The sequence below is a fragment of the Canis aureus genome, chromosome 9 (assembly GCF_053574225.1).
Source record: "Canis aureus isolate CA01 chromosome 9, VMU_Caureus_v.1.0, whole genome shotgun sequence".
Lineage (NCBI taxonomy): Eukaryota > Metazoa > Chordata > Mammalia > Carnivora > Canidae > Canis > Canis aureus.
In genome coordinates this window covers 23,290,193-23,310,693 of record NC_135619.1, presented here as the reverse complement: position 1 = coordinate 23,310,693, position 20,501 = coordinate 23,290,193, and positions in this window count along the sequence as shown.

Genomic DNA, 20,501 nt, shown 5'->3' with positions numbered 1-20,501 from the left:
CTCAGATGCAGAACCCATCTGAGAATGACGAGCAAAGGAGACTTCTCCTTTGCCTACTGAGCTACCAGTAGCTCTGTCATTACTAAGCAACAGAAGATTACAGAGTCATTCACTGGACAATTTTATGCCCTGTATCTTAACTTCAGAAGTTTACCAAATGTAAGTCTTCCTATCAGAGACAGAAAACAATTAAATTCCCAATAGGGTTCCTCATTTAATATGTTTGTAGAAACCTTGTATAAATTTGGAAATCTAAATAACAACAGAGTACAAAAATAAAATAGGGTTATGAAAATAAGACCATCAGGGTATTAAGCTCAGTCTGTGCCAAAGGAATATTCCCAAACTTTGATTGGGGTTTGGCCTGATGTAATTCTACAAAATCCCTGAATAGGCCACACAAGTTGATATAAAGTGTTAATTGAGAACAGCGGGAGATACTGGCCACCATACATATTTGACCAAAATTATGCTTATAGCTAACCTAGATATTCAATCTACATCTTTATTAGTGAGAAATCTAGCTCTTTTCTTGGCATTTCCCTAAAATGAACATGAAGTTATGGATCAGGCCATTGACATTAGATATTTTTATCAGTGAAAGGAAGCATCTGAAATTTTGTGAGCGGAGACCATGATGCCCAAAGGGAGGTTCTACTAATAGACTTGCACAAATTGGATCCTGTGTCAAGTATTGCATAGTTATCCCAGAGATCACAAACAGTTGTATCTTCATTCTCATTAGTTTCCATGAATCTTCTTAATTCTTCCCTAATTTCCTAGTTGACCCTTTCATCTTTTAGCAGGATGGTCCTTAACCTCCATGTGTTTGAAATCCTTCCAAACTTCTTCTTGTGATTTAGTTCTAATTTCAAAGCATTATGGTCTGAAAACATGCAGGGGACGATCCCAATCTTTGGTATCAGTTAAGAGCTGATTTGTGACCCAGTATGTGGTCTATTCTGAAGAAAGTTCCATGTGCACTTGAGAAGAATGTGTATTCAGTTGCGTTTGGATGTAAAGTTCTGTAAATATCTGTGAAATCCATCTGGTCCAGTGTATCATTTAAAGCTTTTGTTTCTTTTGAGATGTTGTACTTAGAAGACCTGTTGATTGTAGAAAGTGCTACATTCAAGTCACAAAGTATAAGTGTATTATTATCTAAGTATGTCTTAACTTTGGTTATTAATTGATAGATATATTTGGTAGCTCCCACATTCGGGGCATAAATATTCATGATTCTTAGGTCCTCTTGCTGGATAGATGCTTTAAGTATGATATAGTGTCCCTCTTCATCTCTTACTGCAGTCTTTGGGATAAACTTTAATTTATCTGATATAAGGATGGCTACCCCTGCTTTCTTTTCAGGACCATTTGAATGGTAAATGTTTCTCCAACCTTTTATTTTCAGGCTGTAAGTGTCCTTAGGTCTAAAATGAGTCTCTTGTAGACAGCAAATAGATGAGTCTTGCTTTTTTATCCAGTCTGAAACCCTGCGCCTTTTGATTGGGTCATTAAGCCCATTCACGTTCAGAGTTACTATTGAAAGATATGAATTTAGTGTCATCATGATACCTATTCAGTCCCTGTTTTTGTGGATTGTTCCCTTGGACTTCCTCTATTACAGAATCCCCCTTAGTATTTCTTGCAGAGCTGGCTTCGTGGTCACATATTCTTTCAGTTTCTGCCTATCTTGGAAACTCTTTATCTCTCCTATTCTGAATGAGAGCCTTGCTGTATAGGATTCTTGGGTGCATGTTCTTCTGGTTTAGGACCCCGAATATATCCTGCCCACCCTTTCTGGCCTGCCAGGTCTCTGTGGAGAGGTCTCCTGGTAATCTAATATTTCTCCCCATAAAAGTTAGGGATTTCTTGTCTCTAGCTGTTTTAAGGATCTTCTCTTTATCTCTGGAATTTGCAAGCTTCAGTATTAAATGTCGAGGTGTTGAGCAGTTTTTATTGATTTTAGGGGCAGATCTATCTCCTGGATATGAATGCCTGTTTCCCTTCCTAGGCTAGGAAAGTCCTCAGCTATGATTTGTTCAAATACATATTCTGGACCTCTGTCCTTTTTGGTGCCCTCGGGAACCCCAATTGAACGTAGATTTTTCCTTTTGAGGCTGTTATTCTTTCCCTTAACCTTTCTTCATGTTTTTAAATTGTTTTTCTCTTTTTTACTCAGCTTTCTTCCTTGCCATCAACTTGTCTTCTATGTCACTCACTTGTTCTTCTATCTCATTAACCCTCGTTGTTAGGACCTCTAGTTTGGATTGCATCTCATTTAATTGATTTTTAATTTCTGCCTGATTAGATCTAAGTTCTGCAGTCATGAAGTCTCTTGAATGCTTTATGCTTTTTTCTAGAGCCACTAGTAGCTTTATAATTGTTGTTCTGAATTGGCTTTCTGACATCGAAATGTAATCCAAATTTTGTAACTCTGTGGGAGAGAGGACTGTTTCTGATTCTTTCTTTTGAGGTGAGTTTTTCCTTCTAGTCATTTTGCCCAGTGCAGAGTGGCCAAAAACAAGTTGTACTGGGAAAAGGAGAAAAAGAGAGAAGAAAAAAGAAGGAGAAAGAAGAAGAAGAAGAAGAAGAAGAAGAAGAAGAAGAAGAAGAAGAAGAAGAAGAAGAAGAAGAAGAAGAAGAAGGAGGGAAGGGGAGCAAACAAACAAAGAAACAAAAAAAAAAAAAAAACAAGGGGGAGTATCCTCGGATTCTCTATACTGTAAATCCCTCGACTTCCCCTGGAACTTTCCAGTGCTGCTTGGTCAGTAACTTGTTTTTCCCCTGTCCTTCTAGCTGGTCTTCTGGGGGAGGGGCCTGCTGGTGACTTTCAGATGTGAGCACCTGGGGGAGCTGCTCAGCGCCCTGCCTGGTGCAGGGCTCAGTGAAAGCTGTTTATCCTGTTTTCCCTGTGAGGCCACTGTGAGGCTCAGTGGGGGTTGTTTATCCTGTGAGGCCCCAGGGCGAACAACAACAGTGGAGGCTGCCAGCTCTCCAGCCCTGGAGTCGGCTCCTGCAGTAACTCCCGCAGCTCCCAGTCTGCAGGGGCCTGGATGCTCCGTGGCGGGGCGCCGATCTGCACAGCTCGGGCCGCCCGGCGGCAGGAGCATCCTTGCTGTCCTGTGCCCTCCCGGCCTCCGCCTCTCCCGGGGGAGCCTCTGACCGAGCCACCGCCAGAGCTGCTCCCAGGACCCCTCCATGGAGCCGCCACCAGAGCTGCCATCTGAGCTGCTCCCCGACCCGCCAGTCGTGCACTGCAGCTCTTTAGAGAGCTCGGCTGTGGGATGTGGTGCACTCTCCCCGGGGGCAGGTGCTGTTAGTGTCCTTGGGAGCCTGAAGGCATCCCCGCCCCTCCTGGGATCCTGCTCCAACTCTCTGCAAGCACCTTTCCATCCGGGAATATTGGTGAAGCTCCTGCTTCTCCGGGTTTTTTTCTGTCCTGGGGGCACTGGCCTGGAGGCCTTAGCCTGGCTCCTCACGGGGCCCCTCCCCCTTGGATGCTTTTTATTTATTTATTTTTTTTTCTGTTCTTCCTACCTTGATAGAAACCCGAACTCTTCACACTGTGGCATTCCAGCTGTTCTCTCTTTAAATCTCAGGCCGAATTCATACAGGATGATTGGAAAGTTATCTAGGTAATTTGGTGGGGACAGGTGACTTGGGGACCCTACTCCTCCGCCATCTTACCCCGCCTCCTCAGAGATCACAAACAAAGGAACAGACAAATGAGGATCTACCAATAACACAGGGGGAAAAAGTCCAGTGGGGCTTCTAAATTTCCTCTCAAATTTCAATTAACAGTGATACTGTAAGAGATTTGTAAGGAACAGAATATGGTTTTGAAAAGACAAGACGAAATGCTATAGAGATGCAGAATCCATCTGAGAATGATAAGCTAATAAGATCCTCAAGAATAAGTAAAGGTTTTTGATAGGTTAGCCTGCATCTGCTACAGGGAGATGTTTGTCAGTGCCTGTCCATATACAGAATAGGGAGAGAGGTTTTTCATACTTTAAATCTAAACTTGCTTGCTGGTCAGAAGTGTCATGTCAAAACATATTCAAAATGAACCAGAATACCTGTCTTTTTCTCTGACCATTAAGCTTTGTTTCAACCAAAGACACTTTCTGTTACCAAAATTGATCCCTGGAAACCCCTGGTAACTGCAGAGTATTTGCAAAGGAAGTGCACAGATGATGCGCATAACCACAAGTCCCAGTGAGAATTATCGGAGAAGTCCAATCTTAAAATGAGGGACCAAAATCTGTGCCCATCCAGTCATGATTGACCTGAACAATACAAACTGCCCTTCTATCTGCCAGGAACCAATACAGAAAAAGGAACAATTTGATCTAGCAATGTGAGGTCTCAACAGCACCTCATTTCCTTCCCTGATTTTGGAATATCAGCCAGAACAGAAAAAGTTGTCATGGGACTTGGGAAATGCAAAGCTGAGAGGTCAGACTCCCCAGGCCTAAAGCTGTCGCTGTTGTAGCATTTGCGCAGTTCATTGAAAAAGCAACACTACACTGTTCTCATTGAAAATACTAGCAAAGTCTACAAAAAAACCTTCATCAAATGAGAGATAAGTAACAACGGTTTAAAGGAGATGAATGCCAAAAGGATGATTTTACTGCTCATTGAATTATTTTCAGAGCTCCTTACTGCAAGAGTCCTTATTTTGCAATTCTAGTGATTGGTAAAGAGACTTTAGTAAAACTGCTAGATGGGGAATGTTCTGCCTCCAAAATACAAAAGGCCAATAAGATTTTGGGAATTATTTTTGGAAGTTGGTAGTTCCAAAACAAAACTAGCTCTAAAATATCTCTTTAAGTTCCTCTAGATGGCCTCCTATAAAATCACCTGGGTGACAAAGTTTTGGATATTATCTGCTTGTGAGCCCCAACCTCTATGTTCAGTTCTGTTGGCAGCATACACTGAAGCCTGAGCTGGGTTTTGGTTGAAGCCATTATATTGTTATCAATATAATGGAACATTTGTACCCCAATTGGCAGTTCACATTAATATAAGCAGAGGAGTATTATTACCTTCGCAAAATTTCTGTGTGTGTTTTCTAGTATTCTTTTTTTAATATTTTATTTATTCATTCATGAGAGACAGAGAAAGAGAGAGAGAGAGAGAGGCAGAGATACAGGCAGAGGGAGAAACAGGCTCCATGCAGGGAGCCCTACGTGGGACTCAATCCCGGGTCTCCAGGATCACGCCCCGGGCTGAAGACTGTGCTAAACCACTGAGCCACCAGGGCTGCCCTGTTTTCTAGCATTATAAACCACACACACATCAAAAGCAATTTGATACTACTACCTGCAAACCCTTTGTATGCTAGAAAGAAAATATGGTGATTAATTACTCTAATCCAGAAAAAAAATATTGTTTGCATCATTTTCTAAGAGCCATAAGTCTTAGCACTAGCACTCCAGTAGGGTTCTAAGCATTTAACCATCCATATTTGCAAAGTGTTGTACAGAGAACCATTTGATCCCTGAGAAACTCAAGTCCCAAAATAATCTCATTGAAAACTTATTCAGGAGGCAGTAAAAAAAAAACTGGGTCACTAAGTAGATGCCTATTCTCTCAAATGACAGAAAACTATATACCAATTCCCAAACCTTGGTGTCTTATATAAGAGATGCCTGAGTGGCTCAGTTGGTTAAGCATCTGCCTTTGATCAGGTCATGATCCTAGAGTCCTGAGACTGAGCCCTGTGTTCCGTTCCCAGCTCTGCAGGAAGTCTGCTTCTCCTTCTACTGCTGCTCCTCCCTCGCTCATGCTCTCTAATAAATAAAATCTTAAAAAAATAAAATAAATAAAGTAGGAACATTAAGGATGAAGATAAACTATTTCTTCCTATGATAATACTCCAATGATAATTTATCAATTCTCAAATTCCTCAATCTTTTATCACTTTATTGATTTTTAGATTATTTAAAATTTAAGAATCTTCATAAGATGAAAAGCAAGTTGGATTTTAACAAAACATAACAGAAGTGGCTCCAGAGCAAGATTGGGTCAATAGGGTTATAGGTAGGGAGCAGGGACTGATTAGGAAGAGGACCAGTCTCAGTATGGAAGACTGTTTTTCCAGCTACTAAGCCTCATCCTTTCAGTTTTCAGTTAGCTTTACTAGACTCTCAGCCTGATTATATATACCTCCTTTCCAATGCAATAGGAAAATTTCACCTCATAGAGCTACATAAGAAGTTTTGGGTTTTTTGTTGTTGTTGTTGTTTAGTGGAAAGTAAATTTGATTGTTAGCTTTCCATTAAAAAAAAAAAAAAATCAGGTGTCTATTTCTTCCAAACTTTCAGTTCGGAAACAAATGCTTTCATGTAACAACACCTTTAATATTAATATCAATACAAATAACTATATCCTTTCAAGAATAAGCATTGATTTGGAGTAAAGGCCTAAAATAATAAGACTGGCATCTTAAATTATCCACTCTTGTTTTACCTGAGGAAGAGAAACATAAAGTTCTTCAAACTGACTTTATTTTCCTGAGGATGAAATAAATTATTAAAACTTATGCTCTTACAGAAATTTAAACTAGTCTCTGAATGCTAAAACCTTTTAAAGGACAGACATGCAAATTCACTGTAACAACTTTTTTTTTAAGGGCTTTCACTTTCTTTTGTGGAATACAACTTTGCAAGTACATCTCAATTATCATGTGGAAAAGTGTAACTCTACCACTCTTACTATGTTAAACTAATAGCATAGTTTAGAAATAGTTTATTTCTTTCTCGATCCCAGAAAGATAAATTTTCCACAGATTTGTAATTATCATGAAATTAAAATACATTCATTCAACAGGTAAGCTTATTTATTCTCCTAGATCATTTTGGTAAAGAAGCTTTAATGCCAAAATCTTACTTAAGAGTAAATCACTGCTGGGTACATGGGTAGTTCAGTTGGTTAAGTGGTCAAGGCTTGATTTCTGCTCAGGTCATGATCTCAAGGTCCTGGATCAAGCCCTGAGTCAGGCTCTATGCTCATCAGGGAGTCTGCTTGAGGATTTTTTATTCCTCTCTCCCTGCCCCTCCCCCCACTTGTATGCACACTCTCTCTAAAATAAATAAATCTTAAAAAAATAAATAAAAACAGTAAATCACTCCTGCTCAACTCCTGCATAGAGAGGTAAACTAAGCTATAAGCAATATAGGCTAAGTGGATAATTATCAAAATATGTTTATAAATGAATAAATAACAATCTCCCCCCTGTTGACAACTTTCCAGCAGCTTAAAACTTTTATTTTTAAGATAAAATCCCAATATTTATGGATTAAAGTGAATTAACTTGCTTCTTTATTGAAATTAAACTTATTCTTTTGGTTTATGTTCACTGAGAAAAGTCTTCTGGCTTTGTTCCTTGGAAATAAAGTTTGAATTCTATATATTGCTTTATAGTGTGATCTAATATGGGCTTATTCTCGAGCCTTTCTTCTACCTAAAAAGCACACTAAATTACAGGTCATTCTGTCCTAAAACTGTGCATCTTTGTGTATGAGCTTTCTAAGTTTGAAATGCCTTTACTAAATACACCCTTCCAGGTCATGAAATACTCCTATTCATTTTTCTCAAATCAAGAAAGTTTGTACCTCTAGTGTGAAGTCTTTCTCCATAATAGATTCAGACAATAACACTTTTTCCTCTCATTTGACCTTACAGATAAATCCTTAATTGTATTTTAAAATTAATCTGCTGGAGTTGGGGGGGAACTTGGGTGGCTCAGTTAGTTAAGCATCCAAACCTTAATCTCAGCTCAGGGTCATGAGATGGAGCCCCCTGTATATGCTGGGCATGGAGCCTGCTTAAGATTCTCTTTCTCCTTTGGCCGACTCCAACCCCCTCCAACCACTGGCTTGTGCACTCTCTAAAAAAATGAAAATTAAAAAATCTGCTAGGATCTTTTATTTTATTTATGAAATTTCAACCACCTCTGACAATGCCAAACATAAAAAGGGTAAAAAATACCTATTTTCTGAGCCCAAGAAATGCAGGTTGCAGGGTTAAATATATTGATTAGTAATGTCCAAGTTACATAAACTTTTTCAATGCACAGAAAAATCAGTGTAAATAATTTAAATTCATTTTAATCAATAAATTTTCTCTTTCAATGACCTTAGTCAATGTTTTAGCTAAAATTCCTGGATAAAACCAAGAAACAAAACAAAACAAAAGGCTAAAATATTTCCTTACTATAGTCATCAATATCAAATATTTATGACAGTAGAATTTTTCATGAAAAACACAGATAACAAAAAATGACTTTTAATGCACCAAAAGTAAAATACAATTTTTATTTTGATTGTGAATATGTTTGACATGCTTCAACTTTTTATTTTTACTGGTATAAAACAGAGTACATGAAATTAAACTCAACTTTCAAAGGATGAACTAGAGTGTTTCCTATCACTTTCTTGAGAAATGATACTAACATAATTAGCATACCCTAAAAATATTATGAGCCTAATTAAAGAAGTTGAAGGAATAATGCAAATATATTTTGTCTTTGCTTTGAATTTTACATAAAATATTCATGCAGCTAACTTATATTCTGAATGTTTAAACAGTGCCATTCTTAAAATAGACCACATTGTAACTGCTACAAGCCTACCTACCCATTTCCATTCTCTTCTACTTTTTAAGATTAGCCTGATTTTGTTTAGGAGACATTAAACACAGAAATAGTACTCCATGTAATAGCTTCCCCTACAGTTAGTGATGGCTTTATGATATATTTCGAGACAATACTACATAACAGTTATTTCTAATTTCTAGGCAGGGTTTCTAGGAAATGTTTAAGACAGATAAGTAAATTAAAGTAGGTAGTACCCCTAGATGTGATAGCAAATGCATACTGTCCCTAGTGTGGGGTGATGAGGGTGGGAATTAAGCAGATCCATTAGACTGAGTTTAGCCAAGTATGAGCTAAACACAAAACGAAACAAAAATTTACAGACCAAAAAATTATTACAAACAAAAATAAGAGTAAGATTCAACAGATATTGTCTAGAATTATATCTCCAAAAACATCCAGTATTAGAATTTAAAAATAGAATATAAATGACCATCTATACATTATCTAGAAAAATAAAGTGGGATTAAAAATTGACAAAGAACAAGATGCTATTAAATGTAACCAGGTGGGGGCACCTGAGTGGTACAGTCAGTTAAGTGACTGACTCTTGGTTTCAGCTCAGGTCATGATCTCAGGGTTGTGGGATGGAGCCCTGAATCAGGCTTTAAATTCAATGCAGAATTGGCTTGAGATTCTCTCTCCCTCTCCCCTCTGCTACTCCTGCTCATATTCACTTTTTCTCTTTCTAAAATAAATACATCTTTAAAATGTAATCAGCTTTAAATCAGCTTTTAATTTCTTTTAATGAAAAATATAAGCATTACCGTTATAGAACCTGATGAACAGTTTATCCAGCAAAATGGACATAGACAGAGTGTTTATAATCTTAAAGATGAGTAGAATATGTTGACTATAATGTAACATAGAAAGACAGGGAGTTCAAAAATACGAATAAAAAGACCCAAAATTAAATGCCAAAAGCAGGGATTTCTTTGTTAGTTAAAAAGCTTATAATATATATATATATATATATATATATATATATATATATAATATATAATTTGCCATAGTATCTTTTAAACATAAAGGATTAGCATAGTCCTCTGACCTGGAAAAAAACTGAGGGCAATAGTCAGTGGCTAGAAGTGCCATGCCTAATGTCAGAGGAAAAATTGATAATATGGAAATTTTTCCAAAAATTTAGAGGAAGATGGTAAGCTAGTCTCTCATAGATGAGATGTGGATCTCACAACAGAGAGCTGGACCAGGTCCATATTGGGAAGAAACTGAAAGATGAGAACTTCCTAGTTGGATAAAACACAATGAAAGGATGAATCACTGGAGACCAAGGGTCAAAGGGAAATTTTAAGTAAAGAGCCTGAGAGTTTATCACTATGTGAAGAGATTTTGTAATGAAAAACTCCCAAAGGACTTAGGTGACCTCTAGGGGATCCTACAAAAAGCCAAAAATTGTGCAATCACAGCATCCAGGAGATACTAACAGTAAATTATTAAGGTCAATTTTTTTTAAACGTTATTTGTTTGAGAAAGAGAGAAAGAGAGAGAGAGAGAGAGAGAGAGAGAGATGCCCCCAGGATGCCTCCTCTCTGCCAGGGAGGCAATAACTCCAGTGCTGGAGGAAAAGAAAAAAAGAGAGAGAGAGAGAGAAAGGGGAGGGGCAGAGAACCCTTACCTCCCCACTGAGTACAGAGCCAGACACAGTGCTCACTCCCAGGACCCTGAAATCATGAGCTGAGCCTAAATCAAAAGCCAGCCACCTAACCAACTGAGCCACTCAGGCACCCCCAGAAAAAACAGCTTCTAAAAGACTGAGTTTCACTGTTTGAGGAACCTCCACACAGTTTTCCAGAGTGGCTGCACCAGTTCACATTCCCACCAACAGTGCAAGAGGGTTCCCTTTTCTCCGCATCCTCTCCAACATTTGTGGTTTCCTGCCTTGTTAATTTTCCCCATTCTCACTGGTGTGAGGTGGTATCTCATTGTAGTTTTGATTTGTATTTCCCTGATGGCAAGTGATGCAGAGCATTTTCTCATATGAATGTTGGCCATGTCTATGTCTTCCTCTGTGAGATTTCTGTTCATGTCTTTTGCCCATTTCATGATTGGATTGTTTGTTTCTTTGGTGTTGAGTTTAATAAGTTCTTTATAGATCTTGGAAACTAGCCCTTTATCTGATATGTCATTTGCAAATATCTTCTCCCATTCTGTAGGATGGAACTGGAGGGTATTATGCTGAGTGAAGTAAGTCAGTCGGAGAAGGACAAACATTATATGTTCTCATTCATTTGGGGAATATAAATAATAGTGAAAGGGAAAATAAGGGAAGGGAGAAGAAATGTGTGGGAAATATCAGAAAGGGAGACAGAACGTAAAGACTGCTAACTCTGGGAAACGAACTAGGGGTGGTAGAAGGGGAGGAGGGCGGGGGGTGGGAGTGAATGGGTGACGGGCACTGGGTGTTATTCTGTATGTTAGTAAATTGAACACCAATACAAAAAAAATAAAAAAAAAATAAAATAAAATATACACTTAAAATTAAAAAAAAAATAAAATAAAAGACTGATTTTCCCCTTACTTCTCTCTCTTATAGCTCCAACTCTCTAGAGGTTCAAAACAGTGACAGGTAATACAGGAAATGTGGACCATACTCCCATTTCCCACTACAGGTTTTTCAGACTTGTGATAAGCCTGAACTAGGAAAGAATGTAAATTATAAAATGGATAAAAGTGTGGCGTTCATGTGATCATTGCTTTAGACTAGACTTTCATATAATTAAGAGGGATCTAAAGGACTTTTCAATAAGAGACAGGGAAATAATTATCTAAGAGATACTAATAGGAATAGAGAAAAATAATCCATTGCTTTCTGCCTGTACTCTATCTAGTATAATAAATTGGTTTTATTACATACCTTCCACCCTGTGTTGGGCCTAAGAAATTGGTGGGTGCATATACACAGTGGCTACGGCAAAGACATACCAAGGGAACAGTCTCAAATTTTATCCCAACCCTTTATTTTCTTCTCTCGAAAATTTGTAACCTATATTTCGATCATTTTTTCACTATTTGACTACAATATTTTCTGCTTTAATGCATACATTCTGACAAAACACAGAAAATAGTGGCATGTTTTAATCAATCCTTTCTATTTGCTCTAAACTTTATCCCAACCAAATCAAAAGAGCTGTTATTTAAAATGAACAAACTATCATATCTCCAAATCACTTTGAATGATTTTCTGCAACATTCAACAACTTAGAATTCAGAATTATTATTTGAAGGAGATTTTTAACAATTATTTTTCTAAATATCAAACAGATACACATGTGGCAGAAAAACTGAAAAGCCCAGGAAAGCAAACAGTAGTACTTTCCAACTGATTGTAATTTCACCAGCCAAAAATAAACAATGTAAAGAGTCTTGCAATAGATTTTCCTCAAGTTTGAAATGCACCTTTTTTTAATACAATCATATGACACTATTTTATAGTCCTCTCTTTTCTCTTACAAATTTAACACCATTTCCCTATTATCGTATGTAACACTTCAGCATGATTTTACATTAGTTTTATAGCATTTCATTAAATTGAAAACAGTTATTTAACCAAATAGTATTTTTACCATTTAGGCTTTTCCCATATTTCTTTTTCACAAACATAAATCCAAGTATGATAAATGTCTTCATAATGCATCTTTGAACATTCTGTTTAAAAATTAAAATTATTATGAGTCAGAAAAGGCTACAATTTAGGCTGTAATATGGGAAAATAATGTAAGTCCAAGCAGTGCAGTTGTCCGCAGATCTATAAATTGATCAATATTGTCCAATTATCCCAGCATCATGCAAGTCAAAACCATGGTACCAAAAATCTGAGAACATGGAAGATTTTCTGAAATAAACTAATTTAAATTTTAAAATTAAACATACTAATTCTGAAGTGTTTCTAATTCAGTTTTACTCTCATACAAAACAGTAAAATTGAAAACGTTTTAAAAGCAGAGTCCCAAGCAATGAACTGAAATATCTTATGCTTATTTATAAGCTTATTTTGCATGACATATAAATAGTTCTTTGTAATATCCCCTAAAATGGTTACTTTTAATATTCCTTAACCAGTTTTTCTAAGAGCTCTTTTTCCCCTCACTGATTCATTTAAAAAATTATTCAAACACAATTTTCCCTAAAAGAAATCTCTATAAAATACTGTTCCACATTTCTACCCTTATCTACTTTTTCTGCACTCAAATTTAATTCCAGCAACTCATAAAAGTGCCAGTGTAAATGCTCTCTATTGATTTAGGATTCTGAAATTTAATTTTTACTCCACTAGCCTTACCAACTGAAATTCAAATGAGATGTTCAGATTTTCAACATGATCTCTATATATTTTTACCACAACATTGTATCAATATTCCTGAAGATATTTTTAATCACTTAGCCATTAGCAAATACTAACAAAGTAATTTTTGTAGAGTTTGTGCCCTTAGTAAATTTAGTTCATTTTAGTTCAGCCCCATGCAAACTTTATTGCAGAGTATTTTGAAGCAGTGGTTACCAAATTTTTAGCATGCGTAAGAATAAGCTTGCTAAAATACAAATTCGATAAATATGGGTGCAACCACAGAATGTGCATTCCTAAAATTTTACCAGTTGATCCTACTGTCCTTTTCTGGGGAATACAATGTGAGATTCTAAAGTGTGTGGACAAAGCTGTCATATTATACAGATTTTTCTATATGAGTAAAATAAATATTAAATCAAATATGAGTGTTTAAGTCTTTTATGAATTCAGATATTTACTACACCACTTTACCACTTAATAAGCAAGTCATTTAAACTTTCTGAGCCCCAGATTCCTAATGTATAGTATAATACGAATGATAATATTATATAAAATACAGTATTACATTTCATATATTATAAAATATCATAACAGAAATCTAATAGAAATAATGCAATGCATGTAGTTGTATATAATAAATGTAATAGTAATAATATCTAACCAATGGGTTGTCATGAGAGTCAAATTTACATTTATAAAACCATTAAAATAGTGCCTACATATTGTCAGAGGGGGTAGAAAGAATGATATTAACAAAGAAAAGAGTTATAAGGAAAAATCTGAGTCAATAACAGGAATGACCAAGGTAGGAAAAAAAAAGAAAAAACAATAGTGGAAAAAAATTTAAAAATTCCTCAATCAATGAAAAACAGTGAAAAATGACAGCAGTTACAGGTATCTTTACCTATAAAAATAAAAATCATAACAAAGAGGAAAGTAAGACACAAAATAATATATTTCATTATTCCATTGTACACAGACCCAAACTAGACAAAACTAACCAGTTATATTAACATGCATATAGTGATTACCTCTGAGGAGGTCAAGTGCGTGGTGTTTCAGAGTAGCACAAAGGAGCCTTTTGAGTTCATATTTTTATTCCATTTGCCAACCTGACAGGAGGTTACAGTGTATGTATTTTTATGAGAATTCATTGAGCTAAATATTTAGGATTGGCGCACTTATCTCTAAGTAACTTTACTTCAATAAAACAATATAAGATATATTGTAACATATTTTAATTTATAAATCACATTATAAATTTACTTTAGCCCTTTATATAAAATGCCTTCATTGGCATCCCCATTTCTATGTTCCAAAGTAAAATGATCTTAACCTGCTCTCGTTATTCTGCTCCCTCTGTTCCACCACTCATGACTACACATCTGATCATTCTTGCATTTGCACTCTCCATAGGCAACGCCATTATCTACCAGTTGTCCTTATCTAAAAGCTTAGGTATCCTCTACTACACCTTCTCTCACTCCCATATTAATTAGTCACCAAGTTTCCTTGGAACCTTATCTCTCAGATTTTTAAATTTGTTTTCTCAATCTCCAACCTTTGCTTCCTGCCTATCATTAGCAGGCAAAATCAGCAACAAAAAAACTACTTAGATTTCCTGTTGACAATCTTTTGCATATGTTGCTTCCCTTTCTAGAATGTCCTTCCTTCTTTTCTCTACCAGATGATTTTTATTTATCTTCAAATTCTATTTCAAGCATCATTTCTCTTTATTCTAATTACAAAGGAAAATAATCACTTAATTTTCCTATTATGTTTGGGCCTTTTCACAAACTTTTGAAAAACCCAACAATAAAGAAGAACAACATATTCAATCTTTCATGATCTATTTTTCCTCATTTTCTTTCTCTGTGCACAGATTGAAAAATCAAAAATCGTAATACATTTTTGTCACCACATCACTTTAAAGAAGCTTATCCTTGTAGACTAGCATTGGATTCAACCTACCATTTTCTTTTTTCCTTATCAGTTGTGTATGTTCAGAGTTTAAAGCTGCATCAAAATCTCTATGCAACACATGCTTCAGCATTAGTATATTTGTTCTGTTTTTTATTCCATGTACTAGTATCTAGTTCAACCCAAAATTTGATGAAAACTTGTAACCTGATATATTGTCAAACAGAATCCTAGACACATTGTCAGATAGCTGCTCTGAACTCAGATCGAAGTACTGAATTTGGTTGTGTCTCCAAGCACTATTTCTCCTAAATTAATGAAGCATTTGATGATCTGTTTATTTCTTGTTATTTTTTTTTCAAATGTATCACTGCCAGGAATAACAAGTCAAAACTTTAGTAAACCTCTACAAATATCTGATAGTTTAATTTTTTATTGAGCTACCATTAATTTTTTAAAGCTTCAAAATTTACATCATTCTTTTTTCTTCTTAAAGTAATATTTTGGATTTTTGTGTGTAGAGCTGTCAAATGTTTCCAACCCACATTTTCATTTTCTTTTTCTCTAAAATGTAATCACATCAAAAACACTTGCCAAAGGTTAGCATAAACAACTAGAAAAATCTTTACTCAATTGATTGAAAATGTCCCTTTTTCCTTGGGAAACTTTTAAAGTGTTCTCTACTTCCTGGGGATGAATTCATGCTTTCAAACCTTTGAGTATTATAACATAGGAGAAGGGGACCATATCATGTCAACAAAATTCACCATACTTTAGTTTTCTGCCTCCTGTATGATTAAATTAAGAAAACACATACTTAATGGCATTTGCCAATTTCTGGGCTTGTTTTGACATGTCTATCTTTCAAAGCCCTTTTGAATTTGGTTTGTTTTCCTGTAGGAGTAAACTTCTGGAAAAAAAATTCTTTCATTAGATGCATAGTTATATATAGAAACCTTACTTGTTACTAAAATTTATGATTTCTGACCTTAATTTTTCTTTGGTAACATTAAGCTAGCCTCTGTTCCTTGTAGCTCTGTTAAAAAAAAATCCTATTGATGTTCTATAGTATCCCACCTGTTTATTCTTTGCATCATTATTTATTTTGGTAGATCAACCAAAGACAGACTTTTCATAGTATACAATTAGTTTTATGATTTCCTTCTTTTACGGACTCTTCCACTGTTTAGTAAGCATTTTCTCATTACATATTCACTTCTTTTTCCCATAGTTCTCCTATATTACAGCTTCAAATGAAAATGTTCCTTTTTGTTATTTTTTATTTATTTTAAAAGATATTTTATTTATTCATGAGAGAGAGAGAGAGAGAGAGAGAGAGAGAGATCGAGGCAGAGGGAGAAGCAGGCTCCATGCCAGGAGCCCGATGCAGGACTGGATCCTGGGACTCCAGGATCGTGCCCTGGGCCAAAGGCAGATGCCAAACCGCTAAGCCACTGAGGGATTCCCTATTTTTTTTATTTAATTGCAACACAGTCACCTTTTATTTATTTCCAATCCTAAGACCATTACCACTTCCCTTCCCACTCACTCCATCACTCTTTGTAAAGTTCAGGGGCAAAACATCACTGTGAGATAAACAGGGTCAATGTAAACTAGAAGACTAATTTTTCTCTAACCTTATCTCTTACAGATCAATACAAAAAAATTAAGATTGCTAGTAAAGAGAGATTAGTCTTTCCTCAACATAGTAGTAATTTGCTGCTTTTTAATAATATCATCACAAATTTAGGTGCTTAAAAATACATTTATTATCTCACAGTTTCTGAGGGTCAAGATTCGTGGAACTGCTTACCTTGGTCCTTGCTTCAAGATCTCACCCAATTGCAATCTAGGTGTCAGAGCAAGAGTATCACCTGAGGCTTGACTTTGGAAAGAGCTGCTTCTTGCAGAAGAATGTTTTTTTTTTTTTTTTTTTTTTTTTTTTTTTTACTCTCCTGGCTGTTGGTCAGAGTCTGTTCTCAGTTCCTTGCTTCATGACTCTCTCCATATGGGTTTGGGCAGCAGGCCAGTGTGCCTTTCGAATCTGGTAAGAGAGAAAGTTTCTTGGTAAGATGTCTATAAATGTACTGTAGTCACATATATATCCCCTAACCTTTGTTGGCTTCTAATAGTTAGATGCAATTCAAAGTTTCCATTAACTGTCAAGGTCAGGGCATTTCACAAGTACATGAGCACCAGAAGGTATGAATCATGGGGCCCCCTTTGAGACTACGAACATAGAATTCTTGGATATTAGAGATTTGGGTTTTTTCAAGTATCTTTTGTTCTCGTATGTGTTTGTATGTCTGATGAGAAAAATAGTGACTAACAGAAATACCCCTGGAATTTGGGAATATGTCTGAACAAGGGCTTTTTTTTTTTTTATTTTTATTTTTTTTTTCTTTTTTTTTTTTTCTTTTTTTTTTTTTAATCTGGAGATTACAGAATATAAGAGCCTTATAAACTTGGAGGAATACTACTACACTCTCATCTGGGTCCTTCCCCATGATTCAAGGAAAAAGAGGAAGAGAAACAATTCCTCATGGTTCCATGGAAGGCAACAAAGCATTAGCTAAAGATAAAGAATTTGGGAGATTGCCACCATTTGCCTGGAAAAGTAATGTTAAGTATATCCAGAGAAGATAGGATATGTATCACTGTTTCAGCATAAGAAAAATATGAAAGTTTTCAGGAGATTCTTTCACATAGGATTTGTGTGAAAGTAAATGCCAAAGACATATTTATGTCAATAAGATGCTCCCAGCTTCAGAGTTCACCTAATGAACCAGACCAAGAACAAAGATATCATGCAGTATGCCATTATCATCAGCATGAGGAACAGAGTAGGTAACAACTCTGGTAGTTACAGAAGCAAAGAGAAGGCCTTGGTAAGCTAGGCAAAATCCTTCTTCAACCAATGAGCTATGATCTATTTAAGAAGTTTCTTCTGTTCTATTATCCTCATTACAAGAACCCATCTGGGATTGAGAGTCAGACAGGAAGAATCATTGAATAGTTGCCAAATGTAATTCTAATAAGCACATTGTTTAAAATTGCTGTACTGCTGATGTTAGCATATGATATTAAATCATTTGACAGGAACAAAGCCTAGGAATCATGAAGGATTAGTACATGAATTTTTAAGAATAAAAATTTTCACATTTACTCATATTTGTTTTCATATTTACTCACATTTGAGTAAATATGAAATTCTGATCAATCAAATCTCATATGAATCAATCGCCCTGAATAAGATTTAGCGGTCATATATCCATTTTCTTTATTTTCAATGCAACAAATGCAGGCTGATATAGAAACCTCTTTGGTGTAATCTTCCTTGGACACAGGTCTATACTTAACCATGAGGCAAATTCATTTGACTCTTCAGTTTATATATTTATAGCTGCTGTCATGTCACTAACTATAGTTATGATGAGTTTACTCCAGAGTTAAGAGTGATTAATAAGATATTAACTTCCTTATTATATTCAGCCTTGTTTCTTTTTCCTATAATCACATTGGAAGTCTAATGAATAGGAATGAAGTTGATCTCTTTAGAAGCTGTTATCTAAGGAAATGACAAAATTCTAAATAGGTTAAGACACCTTACCCTTGCCTTGTTTAATGACTTTACTGCCAATGCAGATAGTTTCTGGAATTTAAAAAAAAAATCCTATTTTGAATTCAATCACCTTCCTTCTAAATATTTCCTTTACATATCTATACACTTCTACAATTTACAGAATGTACTCCCATACCTAGTATCTGTGGAAGGCATTAATACTCTTCAAATTACCCAAGATCTATCCACTACCATTTCCTCTGAATGTCATCAGATACAGGATTGCCTTCAGGTGTTATCATAACTTGTCTGCTCTCCCTTTATGGGTCTTTTTTTTCTGTCAGCTCATCTTTCTTCCCGCCCCCCCCCCCACCTCTAGTTAAAAGAGAACCAACAGGTAGCCAACCTACTACTACCGAGATCAGCTTAATGTTTATTCTACCTTTTTCCACACTCACAATGCCAGTTCTTCCCACATCTTTCTTAGTTTGAAGTTTTACTCTAATGTGCCTACAAATGCCTCCAGGTTCCGTCCTCTCCCTCTTGAAGCATGAGATCTGTTAATGTTCCTTCTCTCTTCCCCCTTCTCTACTCACTTTCTTTCTTTCTAAAATGATCTTCTTGCAGTGTCTCAATTTAATATTCTTTAGTTTCATTTCTGGCTATTATTTTCCCTTTTTTATCTCTTCTCTCACAGGTGGTACTTAAGTCTTTCCAACAAATAACAGAAAAATTCATTCCATTATTTTATACAAGGACAATTTAAGTCTCAAAAAAGTTTAATTTACAATGTTTCTTAACTAGCAAGACCAGGTGCAAATCATAGATCCTTGAAACCTCAGTTCTATTCAATTTCAATTTGTCAGTGCTACTTCCTTCTTCATTATACTTCACAGCACTCCTGTGAGAAAGCTGAATTACAAGCAATAAGAGAGCCATTTTCCAAACAGAGGAGTTGAAGCAAAGGAGTTAATTGACCTGTGAGTGGAGAAACCACAGAGAACATAATATTCAATCATCCAAACCACACCTTCATAGAAGGCAAGAATGAATTTTGATTAGTGAGAAAATTGGAATGAATTTTATAGCAAGAACCTCATTAATTCATACTAATTAGAAGTCAAAAAATAAAGATTTTTGAAAAGGTTGAAAGTATGGAATGTTCAAACGAAATTTTTTTTCAGTTATTTATAACTTAGTTATTTAAATCATAATAATGATTTGTCAATATAAGCTCTTTAGGCCTTCTTTAAGTATTTGGGATAAAAGTATAGATTCATATCCAAATAGCTGCTAAGTGCTTAGGAAACTAAGCAAGCAAATATTATCAAACATATACTAATACAAATCTTAAACTAATGCATCTTAAATAAGTGCACACATCAATGAATACATCATTTCAATTATACATATACACAATTAGCACACAATAAGACAGCTTAATGATGGCTGGATTTCTTGCATGCATTATAGAAATGCAATAACCTACTAGAATTCAGAGAATAAGAGTCCAGATAGTGAAGCAATGTATTGTCAAAGTCACATGTATTGTGTTCCTTCTCTTGTAGGGGTACATCGCTGATAGGCAACAGTTTCCATTCTAAATACCCAAAACAATCCCCTCATTAGAAGTAATTCTACTACCACATAATGAAAGTTTCTGTTCCTCCTCTCATCCTTGATATGGTGTCAGACTAAGGTCCTAAAATTTATGTTTGATTTAGTCCCTTGCAAATAAGAACATTTTATAGTGGATTGTCACATAAAGAAAGAATGAAATGAAGTGTCTCAGCAGAATATTATAGTTCCATCATAATCTGCTCTCACACTATCCCTTCCTCAACTCCCATTAAACCCCAAAAAGACCTTAATAAAACAAAACAACAACAATAACAAAACGCCACCTTTTATAGTCTATGTATTTTAAAGTATTTCTATCAAAATAAAAATTATTTCGCCATTTCTAACTTTCAAAATTGTACCTACCTATACAGGTCTACTCTTCATTTTAACTAAAGTAATTTTTCTGATGGCTATTCTAACTTTCTAAA